This window comes from Ovis aries, chromosome 1, assembly GCF_016772045.2.
Source record: "Ovis aries strain OAR_USU_Benz2616 breed Rambouillet chromosome 1, ARS-UI_Ramb_v3.0, whole genome shotgun sequence".
Taxonomy (NCBI): domain Eukaryota; kingdom Metazoa; phylum Chordata; class Mammalia; order Artiodactyla; family Bovidae; genus Ovis; species Ovis aries.
Genome location: NC_056054.1, coordinates 196,229,658 through 196,239,400, shown reverse-complemented (window position 1 = coordinate 196,239,400; position 9,743 = coordinate 196,229,658). Strand labels below are relative to the sequence as shown.

The 9,743-nt window shown below is 37.5% G+C and overlaps 1 non-coding gene across 1 annotated transcript; it reads right to left on the bottom strand.

Annotated features, from left to right (window-relative positions):
- Nucleotides 1-2,022: 2,022 nt before the first annotated feature.
- Nucleotides 2,023-2,094, bottom strand: TRNAC-ACA (transfer RNA cysteine (anticodon ACA)). The gene has a single exon. It is a non-coding gene; the product is annotated as a tRNA-Cys (tRNA).
- Nucleotides 2,095-9,743: the final 7,649 nt, after the last annotated feature.

Genomic DNA, 9,743 nt, shown 5'->3' with positions numbered 1-9,743 from the left:
ACTTCTACAAACAAGTTTGGGCTAGAATAATCTTTTCTTTATTCATATAGATGAGTTATAAGTTCATGGCTGCTGTGGCAGGAAAGAAGGAAGGGGAGAAAAGTATTGCAGTACTGTTCTACAGTTGGGTCCAGAGGAAGGGCCTTGTATGGATGGTGGGAGATTGTAAGAATGGGGCACATCTCTTTGGAACACTGTGATGTTGTTCAGTTGCTAAATCGTGTCTTTCTGTTTGCAACCCCACGGACTGAGCACACCAGGCCTCCCTGTCCCAGAGTTTGCCCAGTTTCATGTCCATTGAGTCAGTGATATTATCCAACCATCGCATCCCCTGGAACACTCTACCCAACCCAAAATGTAAGCTCGGTAGAACACCTGAAATCTGAATGCTCTGTTGATGAAATTCCATCCCACCAGGAAAAATCCGAGGCTAGATTAGTGTCCTAATCCCATAGTCCCAATTTTTGAGTGCTGTTAAAAGCTGCAATTCTATTAAATAAAAATATGGTAGGACAACGTGATTACATAAATGTAAAAAATACCAAAAGATTTGCTAGACTCACTTTCTATGATGTGATCATTAGCCATTAACTTATTTAAGTCTCACAAGAGTTTTCTGAGTTATAAAAGATTGATATTGTCAAGTTTGTTCTATTAAAAAGGAGAAGAGGTAACTAGAGGAACTAAGTGACTTGGCCAAAGTTAACAGAAGTAGAGAAGGTTTAAGCCATAATTAAACCCAGTTCTATAAATCCTGGTTCAACGTTCTCTCAAAAACACAGTGAAGAGTAGCTCAGTTCAGTTCAGTTCAGTTCAATCACTCAGTCATGTCCAACTCTTTGTGACCCCATGAATCGTAGCACACCAGGCTTCCCTGTCCATCACCAACTCCCGGAGTTCACTCAGACTCATGTCCATCGAGTCAGTGATGCCATCCAGCCATCTCATCCTCTGTCGTCCCCTTTTCCTCCTACCCCCAATCCCTCCCAGGATCAGAGTCTTTTCCAAGTGAGTCAACTCTTTGCATGAGGTGGCCAAAGTATCGGAGTTTCAGCTTTAGCATCATCCCTTCCGAAGAAATCCCAGGGCTGATCTTCAGAATGAACAGGTTGGATCTCCTTGCAGTCCAAGGGACTATCAAGAGTCTTCTCTAACACCACAGTTCAAAAGCATCAATTCTTCAGCTCTCAGCTTTCTTCACAGTCCAACTCTCACATCCACACATGATCACAGGTAAAACCATAGCCTTGACTAGATGGACCTTAGTAGGCAAAGTAATGTCTCTGCTTTTCAATATGCTATCTAGGTTGGTCATAACTTTCCTTCCAAGGAGTAAGCATCTTTTCATTTCATGGCTACAGTCACCATCTGCAGTGATTTTGGAGCCCCCAAAAATAAAGTCTGACATTGTTTCCACTGTTTCCCCATCTATTTCCCATGAAGTGATCCAGCAAGCCTCAAATTACCCATGGCAACAAGAGTGGAAACTGTCAAATACAAGTCTTAAGACTTTCAGCTGCCCTCTTAAACCTTTCTGTGCCCACAGTGATCCTCAAGTCATTTAATTTTTTTTCTCTCATCCTATTTACAAACCCTAAAAATGTACAGAGGCATTCTTTCTCTGCCAGCATAGAACTAAGATACTCCCAAGATTTAACTGTGATGTATTCAACCCAGAGCTTGTACTTGAGCACCGGGAACCATGACTTTGTCTTTCAGTATGAGAGAGAGGACCTTCTTTCATCTCACTACTTATTCAAAACCTAGAAACTAGAGATAAAGAATAAAAGATCTGACAAAATATAATCTCTCCTCCTATTTTCCCTCACCCTTAATTACAGTTTAATGATTCATTTCAACCTTCCTTCAGTACATAAATGTGAGTGAGTGAGTGAGTGAAGTTGCTCAGTCATGTCCGACTCTTTGTGACCCCATGGACTGTAGCCTACCAGGCTTCTCTGTCCATGGGATTTTCCAGGCAATAGTACTGGAGTGGATTGCCATTTCCTTCTCCAGGAGATCTTCCCAACCCAGGGATCGAACCTGGGTCTCCTGCATTGTAGACAGACGCTTTACCGTCTGAGCCACCAGGGAAGTCCACATAAATGTATAGAACTTCAACAAAGCACACAGTAGTAGTAGTAGTAATAGTGGTGGAAGCGATGGTGATGGTGAAGCAGGAACTTTTAATCTCTATGATTTATGCTGGTTTGGCCTTTCCCAAAGGCATTGCTTTGGGAACCAAAATACTTACCACAAACTCTGTATGCTCCATAGGGAAATTAGTAGACTGTAGGTAACTATAGTGCAAAGCTATTCCAAAGGCTTCTATATCACTTTGGGGAAATCAAAGTCTCTCATGAAACTCTAAATCAGAATCTTAGCACTTTTGATAAATCAGTTCTTACCCTACATTATAATTAATGACTCCTTCGAAATTGCCAGTGGTTTCAACATTTCTGGGTAAATAAAATATTGTTCTATCACATGGAAACAGAACATGGAGATTGTTTGCTTTTTCATGGTTACCATGTGACAAACTTAATGACAAAGTCACAGTTCTTAATAGCATAAAGTTCAGACTTGGTATGTATTAAACCAGGAATGCTTTTGCACTCTATGCACTGATGACAGCCTTTTACCTTTCAAGGAAGCTTATCAGAAAAAAAAAAAATTAGTGAAAGCAAGCAAGAAAATTCAATTAAATTAAATTTACCAGAGCTGTTCCAATTCTTGAGTTATATCATTCTATAAATTGAAAGATGTCATGGGGCTATATATGGTATGAAAAAAAAAATCTTTGCTTTAAAATGAATTACTTAAGTTCAAATTCTTCACCAAATATTTGTGTAATCTGTAGTTGGTCAAAGAACATCTATGTTTTCCATTTTCCTCAACTGAAAAATTATATTTAAACTGGTTTGATTGTAACATAAAATCCTGAAAAGATTCTTATAAAAATCACATAAGATAATAGGTTTGAAGGCTCTTCAATATTATAAAGGGCTCTTTCAATGTGTGGAACATCTACTTGTTAGTTTAAAGCCCAAGGCCATGAAGAACCTGGAGAAGAAGAGGGTGAAGTAATGGTGCCTCAGGCTGATAGTATAAGCCAGAATGCTTATAGTTACCAAAAAAGTGGTGAATGGTCATATGCAATAAGAATGTAAAGTCAAGTATAATGTAGAGGCAGACAAAATAAGTTGGTGTCTGATCATGAAGGGCCTCAGATGTTAAGGTACTCTCCAGTTCAGTTCAGTTCAGTCTCTCAGTCGTGTCTGACTCTTTGTGACCCCATGTACCACAGCGTGCCAGGCCTCCAAGTCCATCACCAACTCCTGGAGTCCACCCAAACCCATGTCCATTGAGTTGATGATGCCATCCAACCATCTCATCCTCTGTGTTCCCCTTCTCATCCTGCCCTCACTCTTTCCCAGCATCAGGCTCTTTTCAAATGAGTCAGTTCTTCACATCAGGTGGCCAAAGTATTGGAGTTTCAGCTTCAACATCAGTCCTTCCAATGAATATTCAGAACTGATTTCCTTTAAAATGGACTGGTTGGATCTCCTTCTAGTCCAAGGGACTCTCAGGAGTCTTCTCCAACACCACAGTTCAAAAGCATCAATTCTTCAGAACTCAGCTTTCTTTATAGTCCAACTCTCACATCCACAGATGACCACTGGAAAAACTATAGCCTTGACTAGATGGACCTTTGTTGACAAAGTAATATCTCTGCTTTTTAATATGCTGTCTAGGTTGATTGTAACTTTCCTTCCAAGGAGTAACGTCTTTTAATTTCATGGTTGCAATCACCATCTGCAGTGATTTTGGAGCCCAGAAAAATAAAGTCAGCCACTGTTTCCATTGTTTCCCCATCTATTTGCCATGAAGTGATGGGACTGGATACCATGATCTTAGTTTTCTGACTCTTAGCCAACCTCAAACTTTTATACAGTTAAGCCCCAGGGTCACTTTTCAGGGCTTGAGATGATTCTCCTTTGCAATAGGTCCAAGAAATCAGACTGCCTTCAGGGCAGTTGTCAACATGTACCTCATAGTATTCCATTCTAGGCTGTTTATATTTGTGTTCCCTACCCATTCCTATAACAAAGAAAATTCAACAGATAAAAAAGTCTCAGTATAATTCCAGGCAGGTATAAAGTTTTATGCTTTTTTTTCTTAATGAGGAAAGTTGCAAAAACACTACCTACTAAATTCAGATTTGTATTTGATCACACTAGAAACAGTGTAAAAGTATAAATCAATTAATACTATTAAAACTTAGTTGTCTAAATAACTGTTAAATTATTAAAAGGCGTGTGTGCAATAAGGGCTAAGTCACTTCAGTCATGTCTGACCCTTTGCAAGCCTACGGACTGTAGCCCACCAGGATCCTCTGTCCATGGGATTCTCCAGGTGAGAATATTGGAGTGGGTTGCTATGCCCTCTCCTGGGAGATCTTCCCGACCCAGGGATCGAACCCACGTCTCTTAACTCTCTTGCATTGGCAGGTGTGTTCTTTACCACTAGTGCCACCTGGAAAGCCCATTAAAATGTGTAGGAAGGTTAATTTCTTTGCATCCCAAACTAGAATATTTTTCCAGAAGGATGGCCTGTTATATCTAAAAGTTAAATCAATCTTAGTATTGAGAAATAATTATATATTGAAAAAGTAAGAGAAAATATCTCTTGAAAGTATTTTAAAATTGAAATATATTATTCTAGGTTAACATATTTGGCAAGTACACATAATTCACACAGCAGGATGAATACCAATAAGCAAAATCTTTGTAAAGTATTTTAAATTATAAAGACTATTAGCTTTTCAGACAGACATAATTATTTGATAGAATAGAGCAGTAGAAAAATAAAACCTTGACATAGTCTTTGATGTCAAATTATGATACCAAAATTGTTGTCCTTTTATTACAGAATAATTGGTAGCATTGAAGGAAAAACAATTGCCTATTCTTGGCTATGTGAAAATAAGATTAGATAAAAAATAATTTCTTCAATTATGAAGACAGACTTGTTTTTATATTATAGGAACAAATATCGGATACTCATGTCTCAAACTGTGAACTACCATAAATGGTAGTTAATTTAGGGAATAGTGGTAATTTAGAGAAGGAAGTATTTAGAAAAGTGGAATTCTCTTTCTTTCAATTAAAAAAAAATTCAAATTTGGTGGAACCTAAGTTCCAGTTATTAAAGTCAATAAAAGGAGGAATGAGGGGCAAAAGATCACTTTCTTTTTAAGCAAAAATCATTTGAGAATAGCAGTGCCTATTTTCCTAAGGTGCACTAGATCTTTTCAGAGTTATTTTATTAATACCTCTGGAAATCATTCCTTCTATTTATCTTCTAGCCTTCAAGTTATTTTTCCTCTGTGCAGAGGTTATGCTGAAATCAAATTTTTTTTAAATCTTAGCTATATATATTCTTTGGAATAACATATGCTATGAGTCTGAGCTTTCTGTCTTATTTAAGTAATTTAAATATATAACTGGGAAGAGATTTATAAATTACTAATTCAGTTTTCTCAGACTATAGAAACACTAGAGAAAGAATGCTAATTTGTCCACGGTCAGCAATGTCTGGTAAATATTAGCTCAAAACCCCAATTTCTTGGCATCTAACTCAATGACTTCAATCTTCCTCTTAAGTCAGAGGTCCCTACCATCAATGCCATTGCTTCGTATTTCCCCAAGAATGTATCTCACATTGTAATCCATATTCACTCAAAGGTAAAAAAAAAAAAAACTAACTTTAATAATTAATAAGTTAAATACTTTATATTAAAAAGTTACTATATCAAATAATTGTTCATTTACAACTTACTCAAAAGCTTTATCTTATTTGGGCTCAGATTGTGATTACTCTGTATTCTCAGTTTCCCTTACCTCACAAACTCTTTAAAGACCATTTTCATTGCATTCTCACTATAATACTTAAGTGTATTGTGTCAGTATGAAGAAGCACACTTTTGCCACTAAATGTATTAGTCTCCATAATATGTTTTGTAAACATAGTAAACATAGTTAATGTATTCCTGTGAGAGATTTTGGTAATGTTTTGCTAACAGGCATCAGGGTCTATCATGCATAACTAATTTCAGAGATATATTAATTATCCCACTTTGTTGTTGTTGCTGTCCAGTTGCACAGTTGTCTCCAACTCTTTGCAACCCTGTCGACTGCAGCACACCAGGTTTCCCTGTCCTTCACTATCCCCTGGAGTTTGTTCAAACTCATGTCCATTGAGTTGATGGTGCTATCTAACCATCTCATCCTCTGCCACCTTATTTCTTCTGACAATCTTGGTTCAAATTATCCCACTTTAGTAAGCTATATTAATTATTCTATGGCCAGATACATCAATATTCCTCTTCTCAGAAAATTTCTTTTTTCATAGAAGGTATTTATTAATATGCCTTTCCTCGAGACACGAATTCCTGCCCTGGTCTCTTGCATTGAGAATTGAGTGATACAACAAATCATATTTAAATATGAATCCAGTAATAGAGATAGAGAAGCTAACCACATCTTAATGTGGTTAGAGACCACTGGAATCACAAAAATCATGTTGAAAGATTGATCAATAATTAACAAAAATCAATCTTTTTCTAGAGATTCATTGGCATGTACCCAGTCCCATTTGTATCCTCTTTTTCCCCATAGCATTTTGCTTTTATACACAAAATAGTTTCTTCAAATGAAAATATACTGCAAACCCCAATATGTAAAAGAAGTAGAGATTTGTTGAAATGCTTGCCTGATCAGAACCCTCCCCACAATTCACATGCTGGAGGCTGATGTTTCTCAGAGGAACACAGAGGACTCCAAAAGCACAGCTGAAGGCACAAGAAAATTGAGACTTTAAAAACTATTCTTGAATTAGAAGAAAAGAAGGCAGTCAAGGACGTATCAGCTCATTATCACCTATAAGGGTAGCACCCATTCTCCTACCCTCTCTGATTAAAACCATTCCTGACCACATGCTCCAGACTAATTCAGTTTTAGTAATAACACTGACTGAAACTTTGGATACATGCCCAAAGCATTCATATTCAAGTATTAGTAATTTTGTATTTCCCTTCTTAATTTCTCTGTTACGTATGTATTTACTGAGAAGTAGAATGAAACTTTATTTAGAAAAACATCAGATATTCACAAACTGAAATTTAATGGGCCTTAGAGTCCAGCTATACTGCTGCTTAAAAAGTACCTGATGCTCATTGTATGGTAAATACTGAACATCAGGAAGAAATTATCACCGGAACTCCTAAAACAAATCTTTGCATAGTTCTTGGTCATACGTATGACCATTTGTTGTATAATGTTTTAAAACCTTTTATCAACTCATAATTTTTTCTGAGGTTATGGTCAGTTTGGGCTTCCCTGGTGACTCAGTGGTAAAGAATCTGTCTGCCAAGTAGGTGACAGGGGTTCAATCCCTGGGCAAGGACAATCCCCCTGGAGAAGGAAGTGCCAACCCAGTTCAGTATTCCTGCCTGGCAAATCCCATGACAGAGGACCCTGGCAGGCTACAGTCCATGGGGTCACACAGAGATGGACACAGCTTAGCAGCTTAACAACAGTTATGTCACTTTGGTCAAGTAAGCAAGTCCTTGTAACCTCTTCAATAACCATTTACTTGAATATGTTGGTGAACTGACTTATTATTTAGATTTTCTGTATCTACAGCTACATAGAAACCCAAAGTGTTCATCTTTACTTCTTCATAGTTCAGTGACTTTTTTCCCCATGTGGTGCCACTTCACCCTCCATTTCAGGATTAGTTTCATGCAAACTTGATTAACAACCCAGACCTTAGTGGGAAGCATTGTAAAGAGCTTTGGATCAGTACTAAAGAGACACACACTCAAACCAACTTGACTTCTGTTCATATATCCCAACTCTAAGAAAAGAGCCCCTGCTTAGTGTTAAAGACCACCATCTTAAATAATGACTCAATTCATTCTCCTGTATCTGGGTCCCTCAAAGATAAATTGTCGCCTTTCCAAACACCAGATTAGGTATTTGATCCCCATTTCTAGCTGTAAGGTCATGCCAAGTACTGGGACTGTTTCCTTTATGAAAGAGCTAGATATACCTGTGGAGGAAATTTCTCAGCATCAAATTTTCATAAGGAAACCATGAAAATAATGTTTTGATAGATAGCTTATGCATACAGCCTTTCAGTCAGCATAGTTAGTCATCAAGTATTTATTAAATATCTATTATATTTCTGGCATCATTTTCAGTCAGTTCAGTCACTCAGTCGTGTCCGACTTGTTGCAACCCCATGCACTGCAGCATTCCAGGCTTCCCTGTCCATCACCAACTCCTGGAACTTACTTACAGTACTGTCCATTGAGTTGGTGATGCCATCCAACCATTTCCTCTTCTGTCGTCCCCTTCTCCTCCTGCCTTCAGTCTTTTACAGCATCAGGATCTTTTCAAATGAGTCAGTTTTTCACATCAGGTGGCCAAAGCATTGGAGTTTCAGCTTCAGCATCAGTCCTTTCAATGAATATTCCGGACTGATTTCCTTTAGGATTGACTGGTTTGATTTCCTTGCAGTCCCAGGAACTCTCAAAAGTCTAAGAGCCTGGATTATTATAAGAAAGCCAGAAAGCCGAACAAATAGAATAAACTTCCTAGGCTGAGACACAATTGAAGGCTGAAAATTGCCTCAGCCATTAGCAGTCTAACTCTGAGAATTTTAGATCCAAATGGCAGTGTCTCTGAAGGTTTCTGATTTATTTGTTGCCATATCCCAAAAGATAATAGCCCAATAACTAGTTTTTGAATGGCACTCAACAAACATTTGTTGAAAGGATGAATGTGAAAAGATACCAATCTATGGGTTTAATATTTTTTAAACACTTGATAATTTCTACTTTAAGTTTTGCCTCTACCAGTTCATAGTGATAAATCTATAAGCTTCACAACACTTGGGGACCTTATCTGTTGAACATACCAATGGATCTCTGTACTTAATATTGGCATATGTTCAATTAGTTTCATTAGGTGAATAACACTCTCCTAGGTCTTTCTATTCTTCCTCCATCAGGAAATAAGGCCCTTGTTTCAATTTAAACCACTAAGGTATAACTCTATGATATTGCTTACCCTCTTTTCCAAATTTCTCAAAATACTCACATAATTGAATAAAACACTTAAACCAAGTATTATCCCAAGAGCCTAACTGGAACATGTTGACAAATGGGGTTCATAGCCTTCCTCTAATCCATCATTCTTTCTGAATTTCTGTACTACATAAAAGTACCCATCACCCCCAGGCTCATAAACCTGAGTCATCTTTGCTTGTTTTGTCTCCTTCACACCTTATATCAAATTGAACATAAAGTTCTGCCAAATCTCCTTCAAATATATTATGCAACAAGTATTTAATAAGCATTTATGATGTCCAAGACACTGTAAGAGACACTGATAGAAAAAAATGACCTCTAATATCAAAAAGCTTGCAATGTCATAAGAATATTAGAAACAGACAAATGATTAATATGCTACAGAATAAAAAGAGTCTCTAATGAACGTGAATGTGCAGTATATTCACACAGGATACACCATTCTCTTGTAGAAGCTCAGTAGAGGCTATGCCTATTTTAAATTATACAAAAATGTATTATGTGATTTGGGAGAATGGCATTCTAACATGTATACTATCATCTATGTCTGACGCAGGATACAGCATGCTTGGGGCTAGTGCATGGG